The following is a 14511-nucleotide window of genomic DNA, read 5'->3' on the forward strand; positions in this document are numbered from 1 at the left end:
GGATACCCTGCTTTATAGGGTCTGGGGGTGTTTGAAGGGAAGAAGGAAAAGGAAAAATATGGAACTACTTCCCAGTTCAGAATGGTACAGTATGTAATAATTCCATTCCCTCAACGCACTGAAAGTGAGGGCTCTGATTTATTTATGCCCCTCTGCTGCCAAGGAGTATTAAATGGAGGAAGACTGAAAGGTAAATATTCTGCTGAGAATAGCAAATAAAAAATCTAATTTAGGTGTGGACAATGCATGTCTCAGACCCACCTATTGACTTTACAGAAATAGCTGTTTGCCTCGACATCAACAATTAAAACGTCGCTGCCCCAGCCTCTGCATCACCCCGGGTGTCAGGGACAACGTCAACCGTTCTTCCGTTTCAGATAAAGGACGATTCACTGAAATGGAGACCACATTCTTTCATCACTCCGAAAGGTTATTGAGTAAGTTCTAATAACTTGGTGTGAAATGTTAAGGGCAGATTTTAAAAGATTGTCATTTATTTCTGGTGCTGCTACAGAGGGTCCTGTCATATAGATCAGCCTCCATCAAGAGGTGAAGGTCACCAGTCTGTGCTGTTTACTGTGCCTGGTCTCAAGCAGACCTAACACATGTCTTCTCCCTGCTCCTTCAAGCTTCCTCACACAAGATATTAGATACTAGATACAAGATACTAATCCTTCTCCATTGGAGAAGGATTAGTCAAGTGAAAATATACAGTGCATTCGGAAAGTATTCAGACCGCTTGACTTTTTTCCACATTGATACGATACAGCCTTATTCTAAAATAGATGAAAGAAAAAAATCATTAATCTACGCACAATTCCCTATAATGACAAAGACAAAAAAAGGTTGCAAGAAATGTTTTTGAATGTATTAGAAATAAAACACAGAAATACATTATATACTTTAGTATTCAGACCCTTTGCTATGAGACTTGAAATTTATCTCAGGTGCATCCTGTTTCCATTGATCATCCTTGAGATGCTTCTACAACTTGATTGGAAAGGCAAACATCTGTCTATATAAGGTCCCACAGTTGACAGTGCATGTCAGAGCAAAAACCAAGCCATGAGGTGGAAGGAATTGTCCATAGAGCTCTGAGACAGGATTTTTGTTGAGGCACAGATCTGGGGAAGAGAACCAAAAAAATGTCTACGGCATTGAAGGTCCCCAAGAACACAGTGGCCTCAATCATTCTTAAATGGTAGCAGTTTGGAACCACCAAGACTCTTCCTAAAGCTGGCTGCTGGCCAAACTGAGCAATCGGGGGAGAAGAGCCTTGGTCAGGGAGGTGACCAAGAACCTGATGGTCAGTCTAACAGAGCTCTAGAGTTTCTCTGTGGAGAACCTTCCAGAAGGACAACCATCTCCGCAGCACTCCATCAAATCAGGCCTTTATGGTAGAATGGCCAGACGGAAGCGACTCCTTTGTAAAAGGCACATGACAGCTTGCTTGAATTTTGCCAGAAGGCACCGAAGGACTCTGAGACCATGAGAAACTAGATTATCTGGTCTGATGAAACCAAGATTGAACTCCTTGGCCTGAATGCCAAGCATCATGTCTGGAGAAAACCTGGCACCATCCCTACAATGAAGCATGGTGGTGACTGCATCATACTGTGGGGATGTTTTTCAGTGGCAGGGACTGAGAGGCTAATCAGGATCGAGGGAAAGATGAACGGAGCAAAGTACAGAGAGATGGAAACCTGCTCCAGAACACTCAGGATCTCAGACTGGGGTGAAGGTTCACCCTCCAACAGGACAACGCCCCTAGCACAACGACCCTAAGAACACAGCCAAGACCACTCAAGAGTGGCTTCGGGACAAGTCTCTGAATGTCCTTGAGGGGCCCAGCCAAAGCTTGGACTTGAACCTAATTGAACATCTCTGGAGAGGTCTGAAAAATCGCTGTGCAGCAACGCTCTCCATCCAACCTGACAGAGCTTGAGAGGATCTGCAAAGAATAAATGGGAGAAACTCCCCAAGTACAGGTGTGCCAAGCTTGTAGCGTCATACCCAAGAAGACTCGAGGCTGTAATCGCTGCCAAAGGTGCTTCAACAAAGTACTGAGTAAAGGGTCTGAATACATATGTAAATGTGATATATTTCAGTTTTTAATAAATTTGCAATAAATTTGCATAATTTTTTAAAAGTGTTTTGGATTGGTCATTATGGGGTATTGTGTGTAGATTGAGGGAAAAAAATATTAAATCAATTTTAGGATAAGGCTGTAACGTAACAAAATGTTGAAAAAGTCAAGGAGTCTGAATACTTTCCGAAGGCACTGAACAAAAATAAACCAACAATTTCAAAGATTTTACTAAGTTACAGTTCATAAGGAAATCAGTCAATTTAAATCAATTCATTAGGCCCCGATCTATGGATTTCACATGACTGGGAATACAGTATCTGTTCGTCACAGATACGTTAGAAAAATAAGGTAGGGGCGTGGATCATAATACCAGTCAGTATCTGGTGTGACCATCATTTACCTCATGCAGGGCCACACATCTCCTTTGCATAGAGTTGATCAGGCTGTTGATTGATTTGGAATTGTAAGACCCCTTAATAAGGGGGAAAAAATTAAATAATAATAATCATAATAATGGATTGGATTCAACATTGAATTTGGCATTACTGCTATTAGCCAATAGAAACACATTGAATAAAATTCACTACATGGAACAGATAGTCAAATATAATCTAAAGGGAGAGTGTTCTTTAAAAGAGATGAGATCAGTAAACATTTTTTTTTTTGTTACACTTATTTATCCCCTTACTTTAGACACTAAACTAACTCAATATATACACTTCCATTCAGTTTTAAAACTGGAAGCGTGGACCTTCAGATGAGTCTTGTGAGGCTTGTCGGCGTCCTAGAGCAAAACGGAGAACACCATCATATCCGTGACAGTCTCAGCTTTCCACAGACGGGACATTATTTTCCAGGCCAAACCACTCAGACGTTACCGACATAAGTTGGTAGAAGAGGCTGTACCGACTTCAGAAATCTTGTGAGGCTTGTGGACGTCCTATAGCAAATCAGAGAACACCGTTGTGTTGGTGACACAACAGACGTTTTGGTGACAAGACCGATTTCCGGGATGTCTCATGGTCTGCAAACACTGCTTTAGCTCTGCCACCTTTCACCGCAGATGCGGAAGGGACGGTAATTGAGACGCAGCCTGCAAAAAAACAGATATCGCTATCTTAAACTGTTCTACCTTGTTAGCAAGCAAATAAATTAAAGTTGGCTAGACTTCAAACATAAAGACTAACTGGCTACTCAATAGCACATTGTGCTTCAGAAATTGTTTAGGAGACGTGTTAATTTTCTATAATGCCTGCTGGAAGAAGTTGGTCAATATCAGTGGATGTGCATTGTGCATGGTTCTGGGTCATTTTTTTTAACAAAAAGAGCATTTTCATAGACAGACTTGAAAAATGTGTGCATAGTGCAAAAAAATCTGATTAAACAATTTCAATAAAAAAATGTTTCACTGGATCTTATGATTGTAGACAGCTTAAATTTAGCCTAGGTATGACTTTTACAAGCCATAAATTACTTAGATTAAATTCAAAGCTTATTTCAAGAAAATGTTTTCAAAACATGTACAGTACCAGTCAAAAGTTTGGACACACCTGCTGATTCAAGGGTTTTACTTTATTTTTTACTATTTTCTACATTGTAGAATAATAGTGGAGATATTACAACTATGAAATAACACATATGGAATCATGTAGTAACCAAAAAGGTGTTAAACAAATCAAAATATATTTTACATTTGAGATTCTTCAAAGTAGCCACCCTTTGCCTTGCAGACAGCTTTGCACAATCTTAGCATTCACTCAACCAGCTTGGAATACATTTCAATTAACAGGTGTGCCATGTTAAATGTTAATTTGTGGAATGCGTTTGAGCCAATCAGTTGTGTTGTGATAAGTTAAGGGTGGTATACAGAAGACAGCCCTATTTGGTAAAATACCAAGTCCATATTATGAAAAGAACAGCTCAAATAAGATAAGACAAACAGTCCATCATTACTTTAACGCATGAAGGTCAGTCAATCCGGAAAAGGTTGGGTGATTGTGGAGGCCAGGTCATCTGATGCAGCACTCCATCACTCTCCTTATTGGTCAAATAGCCCTTACAAAGCTTGGAGGTGTGTTTTGGGTCAATGTCCTGTTGAAAAACAAATTATCGTCCCACTAAGCACAAACCAGATGGGATGGCGTATCGCTGCAGAATGCTGTGGTATCCATGCTGGTTAAGTGTGGCTTGAAGTCTAAATAAATTACTGTCTCTAATTGGGAACCATATTTAGGCAGCCATATTCTTTGGGTATTTTGTGGGTGATTGTTTCCTGTCTTTGTGTTTTATGCACCAGTTGGGACTGTTTTCGGTTTTCACGTTTCTTGTTTTGTAGTTGTGTTCATGTTTGAGTTTTCCTATTAAAACCATGGACACTTACCACGCTGCGTATTGGTCCAATCCCTGTTTCACCTCTTCAGAGGAAGAGGAGGAAGAAAACCGTGACAGTGGTCCTCATGAGATCCAGTTTCATCATAGTGGTTTTTGCGACTGCACTTGAAACTTTCTAAGTTCTTGAAATATTCCGGATTGACTGACCTTCATGTATTAAAGTAATGATGGGCTGTCATTCCTCTTTGCCTATTTGAGCTGTTATTGCCATAATATGGACTTGGTCTTTTACCAAATAGGGCTTCCTTCTGTATACCACTCCTACCTTGTCACAACACAACTGATTGGCTCAAACACATTAAGAAGGAAATAAATTCCACAAATTAACTTAACAAGGCACATCTGTTAATTGAAATGGATTCCAGGTGACTACCTCATGAAGCTGGTTGAGAGAATGCCAAGATTGTGCAAGGCAAATGCCAAGCTGTCATCAAGGCAAAGGGTGGCTACTTTGAAGAATCTCAAATATTTAAAAAATGTATTTTGATTTGTTTTTACTACATGATTCCATATGTGTTTTTTCATAGTTTATCTTCACTATTATTATACAATGTAGAAAATAGTAAAAATAAAGAAAAACTCTGGAATACACCATTGCTCGCTTTCTCTGTATTTTCTAGTGTGGAACTTTCCAAAAATTGCACTACCTGAAGACATCACTGAGAATGTAGCCCCTTCACATCACAATAACATCCTGCTGCTGGCTGGCGGATGGCCAGGGAAGCATTTCACTTGAAGGGTGTGAAGGACTGACAGACGGCATCTGAGGCCGTGAATACAGAACCAGCCTGGCTCATACACACAATGGCAGCTATTAACATGACCAAGATGCCAGGCAGAGGGAGAATGTAGCTGGCTGAACTGGCACTATGATATCACAGGCCTGACCCCAGCAGACAACACTGAGCTCAGGATGTTAAACCCACCACCCGCTCCATCTATCACTGTTATCTCCCTCTATCACCTCAGTGAAGATTAGGCCTCAGCTAGCTACCTGCCCTGGCCTGCACTGAGTTCACGGACATGCAACTTCATATAACAACACGGGGAACATGTGTACAATGCATGATACCTCATAGAACTTCTATGTCTACTCAAGTCAGTGACAGTAGCATTGGTGAGATAGTTATACACCAACAATTACACCTCATAAGTATGCATGTATATTAAATACATTGAGGCTGTCTGTCGGTCAGTGCAGCAATTGAGGATGTCTATTGGTCAGTGTAACAATTGACGCTGTCTGTCAGTGCAGCACTTCATATTGCCATGCTGATCATTTGTCTATAATATGCATACATTTGTCAACGAGAAGCAGCCAGGCCAATATTCTCTTCTCCAGAACAATGACCAAATGGATCACTTATTTTAATGTTCTAATTCATTTCCTATGGATGGTGGGAGATGGAGTGATTTGACATCTGTTGCAATTCGGTGAGAGCAGGCTGAATAGTCAGGCTGTAGTGAGCCACTGCCAGTCTGTCAGGTGGGCATGAGAAACTGAGGGAGCCCAACGGCCCATATGTATTCTCTAGATGGCCCCCCTGAGGCTAATCGACAGAGCTGCAGAGACGTGGCAGTTTTATTAAGTCACTGCTTGAGAAATTAACCCACAAAGTGGTATATTAATCATCGTTTCGACAAACTAAGTGACAGAAGAAAGTGATCATGGAATAAATCTATTGAGGTACATTTGAAAGAAAACAGCTAATTATACATTATGCTTTACCTTCGTGTAAAGTTTGAACTTCAAGATAATGATTTCAGAAGGTAGGATTCCATAGCTTTCCTATAAATTATGACTGCAGACTTGGGTCTAGTTAATAAGAATTGTTCTGTTGTCCAAAGTCCAAGTTTAAGGCAATACATGTCCATAACAGGCATACACGAACACTGCCTGTCGCGTACACACACACACAAACACACACACAGAGAGAGAGAGAGAGAGAGAGAGAGAGAGAGAGAGAGAGAGAGAGAGAGAGAGAGAGAGAGAGAGAGAGAGAGAGAGAGGGAGAGAGACATGAGCTCAAATCAGCACCACAGACAGCGCAAGCACTGGTGTGCTTGTTTCAAACAGATGTTTTTTTATATCCTGCTTTTAGGACCGTGTAGCAGCAAATTCCTTTTTGAAAATCTGAAAATTATTGCAAAAATTATGTCTTCCAATTCCATTTAAAACAAACACATTGTGGGGGCAATACACTGGTTAGCATTCATTTGGCTCCCATCACGTATTATATTAGCCTACTGCAGGTGTGTATGCACGGTAACCTGGATACGTTGCCCAAACAGCCTGTATGCAAAGCCAGAATAGTATTTTTCTGCACACTATTCTAGTTTGGCTAGGCACAAATACAGAACTTCAGAGACAGGGACTTTAGTGGGAAAGAGTGCACTTCTATGGATATGTAAAAAAATACATACTTTTTCAGCAATTAGGCTACACCTAAACAACTAATGAGAGCCCAGAAAGAGAATACGAAATATGTTAAAAGGCTGGGTGAAATTCAGAACGTGATCCAACCTTTTTTTAAATGTTATTTTTTACATTTATTTAACTAGGCCAGGCAACTAGGCTACCTACCTGTTCTGTGATGTAAGTTAAAACAAAAACCTATGTCGTTTGCTGCGTCGTCCAACAAGAGCTTCGTAAAGCATTAGTGCACAAAATGTGAAGGTATGAGGGAGAAGATCCATTAGAAAGCGTTATTGCTTGCTATATAGTGCAATGACAAAACTACAAAGAATAGCCTTCCCTTTTGAATGTAGTCTAGCGAAAATGTGCTTTGAAATGCAATTCCAAATAATTTACTTAAGTGTAGATTAAAATGAATCGCACGAAATATCGCCACAGACTGAGTATGAACTTGATATTCATGTAACCGGGAGAGAAAGCATTGACTGGTGTTCAAAACACTGGAAATCTAAGGATTTTGTGAAAATGCGCAAATCAACCAGCTGTGGTTCAACTAGGTAGCCTACTAGTTATACCTGCTGCTATGCGTTTAGTCAAATTATAAGTGGACTGAACGTATTCGCCACCGAATAAACATTCCCCATTCATATATTTAACACACAGTAGACTACGTGGCACAATAACTTTCATGGAACCTTACCTTCAACAGAGAAGACAGGGCAGGTTGCTGCAGGCGGGTATGAACTTGATATTCGCAGGCAAACGGAGAGGTTCTTCAAAACCAAGAGGACTGTGAAGACGTCCGGAACACAGGAATCTCAAATCGCTTTTGATACAGAACCGCTTGATGTCCAAACTGTTTCTCCCAGTGTAGATTTTGGCAGCACAAAAACGCCACACCATAGACCCCTCCCCCGCACAAATCACCATATGTATTAAATATGGTTGTTCTCATGTATAGTAGGTTATGACTAGCCTATTTATCTCAAGACCAGACTATTGAACATGCAGGTGAATTAGACTATACCAATCTATTTGAGGTGTAATCCTTCAGGATTTGGGATAAATCAATTGTTGCCATTATTTATATACTGAATGACTAAACTACAGTAGGATATAGTAGGCCTACACCTATTTGCCTTCCAGCAAGATGTATCGATCAGCAATATTCTAATCTGCACCTTTTCTGTAACCATACAGTAGTTGTTTCTTATTTCCAAGTGAACAATTGTGCAACACATAGGAGAATATTGGACAGGCCACAAAGAGTCAAAACATAAAGCTACTTTACTTCAGGACTAATCAAGTGCAAAAACATCTGTCTGCTCAAAGTGTAAATCATTACTTTACAGTAACATAATAAGTAGGTAGGCTACTTTAAAGGTCTTCATTAGCATGAAAATTACGGTTGTCGGTGTTAGACATTACCAGGCAGGTACTGGTAACAATAGATTTGGCACTGGAGGAAGCAGGTTGGACTGTAGTGGGAGCAAAAGCATCAGCATCCAGTAGACAGGCGAAGAGCTAGTACGCTCAACTGAAAGCATATTGTTCGTTTATAGTATACTAAAACTAACCAATAGTATATAGTATGTAATAATTACATACCATACTCTAATGTTGTCTCTGTGTTCTCCTCTTTGGATTTGTGTGTATTAAGTAGTTGTTGGGAAATTGTTAGATTACTTGTTAGATATTACTGCACTGTCGGAACTAGAAGCACAAGCATTTTGCTACATTCGCATTAACATCTGCTAACCATGTGTATGTGACCAATACAATTTTATTTGATAAATTAAATATGCAGTATATAGTATGGGTATTCGAACACAGCTATGGAATCATGTAGTAACCAAAAAAAGTGTTAAACAAGTTCAAATATATTTTTGATTTTAGATTCTTCAAAGTAGCCACCCTTTGCCTTGATGACAGCTTTGCACACTCTTGGCATTCTCTCAACCAGCTTCATGAGGTAGTCACCTGGAATACATTTCAATTAACAGGTGTGCCTTGAAGGTTCATTTGTGGAATTTCTTTCGTTCATAATGCGTTTGAGCCAATCAGTTGTGTCGTGACAAGGTAGGGGTGGTATACAGAAGATAGCCCTATTTGGTAAAAGACCAAGTCCATATTATGGCAAGAACAGCTCACACAAGCAAAGAGAAATGACAGTCAATCATTACTTTGAAAGTTTCTTCAAGAGTAGTTGAGTCTGATGAGTCCAAATTTGAGATTTTTGGTTCCAGTCACTGTCTTTCTGAGACGCAGAGTAGGTGAATGTATGATCTCCGCATGTGTGGTTCCCATCGTGAAGCATGGAGGAGGAGGTGTGATGGTGCTTTGCTGGTGACACTGTCAGTGATTTATTTAGAATTCAAGGCACACTTAACCAGCATGTCTACCACAGCATTCTGCAGCGATACGCCATCCTATCTGGTTTGCGCTTAGTGGGACTATCATTTTTTTAAACAAGACATTGACCAAACACACCTCCAGGCTGTGTATGGGCTATTTGGATAAGGAGAGTGATTGAGTGCTACATCAAATGACCTGACCCAATCTTAACTCAATTGAGATGGTTTGGGATGAGTTGGACCACAGAGTGAATTAAAAGCAGCCAACAAGTGCTCAGCGTATGTGGGAACTCCTTCAACACTGTTGGAAAAGCATTCCTCATGAAGCTGGTTGAGAGAATGCCAAGAGTGTGCAAAGCTGTCAATGCAAAGTGTGGCTACTTTGAATAATCTAAAATATATTTTGATTTGTTTAACACTTTTCTGGTTACTACATGATTCCATATGTGTTATTTCATCGTTTGTCTTCACTCATTCTACAATGTAGAAAATAGTAAAAAATAAAGTAAAACCCTTAAATGAGTAGGTGTCCAAACTTTTGACTGGTAATTTATACAGTTGAAGTCAGAACTTAGGTTGGAGTCATTAAAACAAATTGTTCAACCACTCCACACATTTCTTGTTAACAAACTATAGTTTTGGCAAGTCGGTTAGGATATCAACTTTGTGCACGACACAAGTAATTTTTCCAACAACTGTTTGCACACAGATTATTTCACTTATAATTCACTGTATCACAATCCCAGTGGGTCAGAAGTTTACATACACTAAGTTGACTGTGCCTTTAAACATCTTGGGAAATTCCAGAAAAGGATGTCATGGCTTTAGAAACTCCTGATAGGCTAATTGACATAATTTGAGTCAATTGGAGGTGTACCTGTGAATGTATTTCAAGGCCTACCTTCAAACTCAGTGCCTCTTTGCTTGACATCATTGGAAAATCAAAAGAAACAACAGTGCATGATGTAGTGCTGTAGGTAAAATGGTGGTGCAGAGATTGGGGCACTCACAGGGGCCATAGCATGGGTGGGAGAACTCACAGAGGCTGTAGACAACTTGGTTGGGATACAGGCATCTTGAGTCTGTAAAAAATGTGTAGTTGCATTAACATTATTGAAGGTTATATTGTTATAAAAACAGATTATTACAAACCAAGCTTTTGACAGGTTAGCTAGTATTTTATTTACCTAAGCAGGCTTCCTTGCCAAGTTAAGGTCTGGTCTTGCTGCAGACACAAGAGCCCCTAAAACCTTTGTTTATTGAATTGCAAAAGAGAGAAAACCCTATTGGTCACAATGAACAGAGGAGGAAACCATGTCACCTATCAAAAATATTATCTGAATCAGTGTTCTATCATGGCAACAGAGCCATAGTAGTTGAGGAAAAATAGTTTGACAAAATTTCAATGCAAGTTCAATTGAGGAGTCGGAACATCAGCCACAGATGCAGGTGCTTGCAGAGCTGTCGGTGCTGGCCCAGCAGGTCCATTGGTAGAGAGCTGCTTCTAATTATAGAGGGGGGGTACAGAGACAACATTAGATTATGGTATCTAATTACAGTAAATTAGAAAATAGAATGCATGTTGTTTTAGTCTGTAAGTTTTATTTGACCTGGGGATGAAATCCACAGTCACATCCCTGAAGCCCCCCGAGTAGAGTTCTCCACAGACCCGCATTGGACAATTCTCTATCTGTAACAATACTGAAGCCTGTGTTAGGAAGTCCCTTGCTGGTGACTTCACCATCTCAAAGAACTCTCAAGCAGCTCACCCCACTACCCATCCCCCACACCATGAGTCAAGGGGTGAAGAACTCTGGCTCTCTCTGGAACAATCTACAAAATAATGTCAAAGTGAACAATTTGTAAAAAATAAATATATATATATATATATATATATATATATATATATGTGTATAAAAATAAAACACTAATACAGTATATCTTGTAAATATTCAATCCCCTGAGTCAATACATGTTAGAATAATCTTTGGCAGCGTTTACAACGGTGAGTCTTTCTGGATACTGTAAGTCTCTAAGAGCTTTTCACACCTGGATTGTGCCACATTTGCCTATTATTCTTTTCAGAATTCTTCACGCTCTGTCAAATTGGTTTTTGATCATTGCTATACAACCATTTTCTGGTCTTGCCATAGATTTTCAAGCAGATTTAAGTCAAAACTGTAACTCAGCCACTCAGGAACATTCCTTGCCTTCTTGGTATGCAACTCCAGTGTAGATTTAGTGTTTTCTGTTATTGTCCTGCTGAAAGGTGAATTCATCTCCCAGTGTTTGGTGAAAAGCAGACTGAAAATAGGCTTTCCTCTAGATTTTTGACTGTGCTTAGCTCCATTCAGTTTCTTTTCATCCCTAGTCATTACCGATTACAAGCATACCCTTAACATGATGCAGCCACCACAATGCTTATAATATGGAGAGTGGTACTCAGTAATGTGTTGCATTGGATTTGCCCCAAACATAACACTTTGTATTCTCAACAAAACGTTTTTCTTTTGCAGTATTACTTTAGTGCCTTGTTGCAAACAAGATTCATGTTTTGGATTATTTTTTATTCTGTACAGATGTCCTTTTTTTCACTCTGTAATTTAGGTTAGTATTGTGGAGTAACTTCAATGTTGTTGATCCATCCTCAGTTTTCTCCTATCACAGCCTCAAAACTTCTTTGAGATTGGTGTCCCTTCCACGGGACGGTTGAGCTAACGTCGGCTAATGGGAATAGCATGAGTTTGGAAGTAACAAGGAAATTTCCCAGGACATAGACATATCTGATATTGTCAGAAAGCTTAAACTCTTGTTAATCTAACTGCACTGTCCAATTTACAGTAGCTATTGAAAGAATACCATGCTATTGTTTGAGGAGAGTGCACAATTTTGAACATGAAAAGTTATTAAACTCTTTAACTGTCACCATTTGCTTCATGGTGAAATCTCTGAGCGGTTTCCTTTCTCTCTGGCAACTGAGTTACTGTAGGAATTTGCTAAGTGATTTGCCTTGTTAAATATAGGTTAAGGGATTGGATTTTCTTTCAATTTTCACCTAAAATGACATACCCAAATCTAGCTGCCTGTAGCTATGCAAGGATATGCATATTCTTGATACCATTTGAAAGGAAACACTTTGAAGTTTGTGGAAATGTGAAATTAATGTAGGAGAATAAGACATTAGATCTAGAAAAGATAATACAAAGAAAAAACATGCGTTTAAAAAAAATTGGCTTTGAAATGCAAGAGAAAGGCCATTATATCACTTTGGAGGCTAGGCACACTTTGGATTTTGGCCACTAGATGGCAGCAGTGTATGTGCAACGTTTTAGACTGATCCAATGAACCATTGCAGTACTGTTCAAAATGTTGTATGAAGTCTGCCCAAATGTGCTGAATTGGTCAATTTATACATGTTCAAGTACATAACTATACAGAACACATAAAAATGCTATGGAAATACTTTTGAAAGTTTACACACTCCTAGGAATGTCATAAATGATGGATAAGTAGCTTCTCTACAGAAAATACACTAACCTTCACACATCTAGATGTGGGTGTTGGCACCAGACAACATCTATTCTAACAGACACACAATGAGAGCCAGCTGTTCCATACTATCTTGCCAACTAGCCTATTAGTGACACTTCCTCAGTTCACATTTGAAAGTGTTTCACTTGTTAATGCAATTATCTTCTTATTGAGGTAGAGATAGAAACCCTTAACAAAATCCCAAGACATTTGACTCATACTAAATCATCCTCTTGCTCTTTCCTCCAATCTTACAATAACAAGCAATGGGTTACCATCTGATTTCTGCCCAAGGTCCTTTACAAATAAGGTAGTATGAAAATACAGTGAAGTCGTTAACATAATGGATAGTAACTCTGGGGCATTCAAGTAAAAAGAAGTCCCCTTGAAGGTATCTCTTGTGTCATCCTGTTAGCATATCAATACTCCCAGCTCCCTAGTGAAAACCCACTGACCAGAATAGAAAGGATGTGGCAAGGGTAGATCTCAGTTTCATCATTGGGAGAAAATGTGCAGGAATATAAACTACATGACCACAGTTATCAGAAGAGTTTACAGAAGTTAACAGAAGAGTTTAGATAATTAAGGTATTCATTTCATGTAATTATTGCAAAAATCCAGAGGGACACAAAGTATATTATGAACTTCCTGATATTGAACAACCTGGACAAGGGTTGAATAGCTCTGTAATATTAGATGGTTCCAATGGTCCCAAAAGTTCTATATATAACAACTGAAAAAGTGTCATTCTCCAATACTGATTGTTTTCTTCACCAGAGCCGAAAGATATGTTCATGTTTTTGCTGTAAACCACTTGAAGCTAGGGGGCACTATTTTTATTTTTGGAAAAATAACGTTCCCAAAGTAAACTGCCTATTTCTCAGGACCAGATGCTAGAATATGCATATAATTGACAGCTTAGGATAGAAAACACTCTAAAGTTTCCAAAACTGTAAAAATATTGTCTGTGAGTATAACAGAACTGATATTGCAGGCGAAATCCTGAGAAAAATCCAATCAGGAAGTGACCCTTATTTTGAAACCCGTCTTTCTATGCATCCCTATTGCCCATTGAAAGGGATATCAACCAGATTCCTTTTTCTACATCTTCCCTAGGGTGTCTACAGCCTTTAGACGTAGTTTCACGCCTTTATGTTGAAGAATGAGCGTAAATGAACACATTGCGTAAGTGGCCAGCTGATGGCTCTCAGAGTGATTCTTGCGTAAAAGAGGGCGGTAGCCATTTTTCCTCCCGGTCCTACTGAAAAGCCAACTGTCCCAGTTGATATATTATCGAATAGATATTTGAAAAACACCTTGAGGGTTGATTATTAAAAAGGTTTGCCATGTTTCTGTCGATATTATGGATAGAATTTGGATTTTTTTTCCCGGCGTTGTCGTGACCGCTATTTCCGGTGGATTTCTGAACATAATGTGACAAACAAAGGGAGGTATTTTGGGTATACAAATAATCTTTATGGAACAAAAGGAACATTTGCTGTCTAACTGGAAGTCTCGTCAGTGAAAACATCCGAAGATCATCAAAGGTAAACGGTTAATTTGATTGCTTTTCTGATTTTCGTGACCAAGCTTCCTGCTGCTAGCTGGACATAATGCTATGCTAGGCTATCGATAAACTTACACAAACGCTTGTCTTGCTATCGCTGTAAAGCATCATTTCAAAATCTGAGACGACAGGGTGATTAACAAAAGGGTAAGCTGTGTTTCGC

The 14511-nt window shown here is 39.3% G+C and overlaps 2 protein-coding genes across 4 annotated transcripts in view; both read right to left on the reverse strand.

Annotated features, from left to right (window-relative positions):
* The window catches only part of LOC112220381 (contactin-4-like), a 118280-nt gene extending 110472 nt beyond the window's left edge, over window positions 1-7808 (reverse strand). For both annotated transcript variants that reach the window (XM_024382256.2, XM_024382264.2), the window contains exon 1: window positions 7597-7808. The gene's annotated coding sequence lies outside the window, so the exon portion shown is untranslated. The remainder of the gene's footprint in view (window positions 1-7596) is intronic.
* The window catches only part of ccdc186 (coiled-coil domain-containing protein 186), a 1196038-nt gene that overhangs the window by 1010344 nt on the left and 171183 nt on the right, over window positions 1-14511 (reverse strand). The gene's annotated exons all lie outside the window — the stretch shown is intronic.

This window comes from Oncorhynchus tshawytscha, linkage group LG25, assembly GCF_018296145.1.
Source record: "Oncorhynchus tshawytscha isolate Ot180627B linkage group LG25, Otsh_v2.0, whole genome shotgun sequence".
Lineage (NCBI taxonomy): Eukaryota > Metazoa > Chordata > Actinopteri > Salmoniformes > Salmonidae > Oncorhynchus > Oncorhynchus tshawytscha.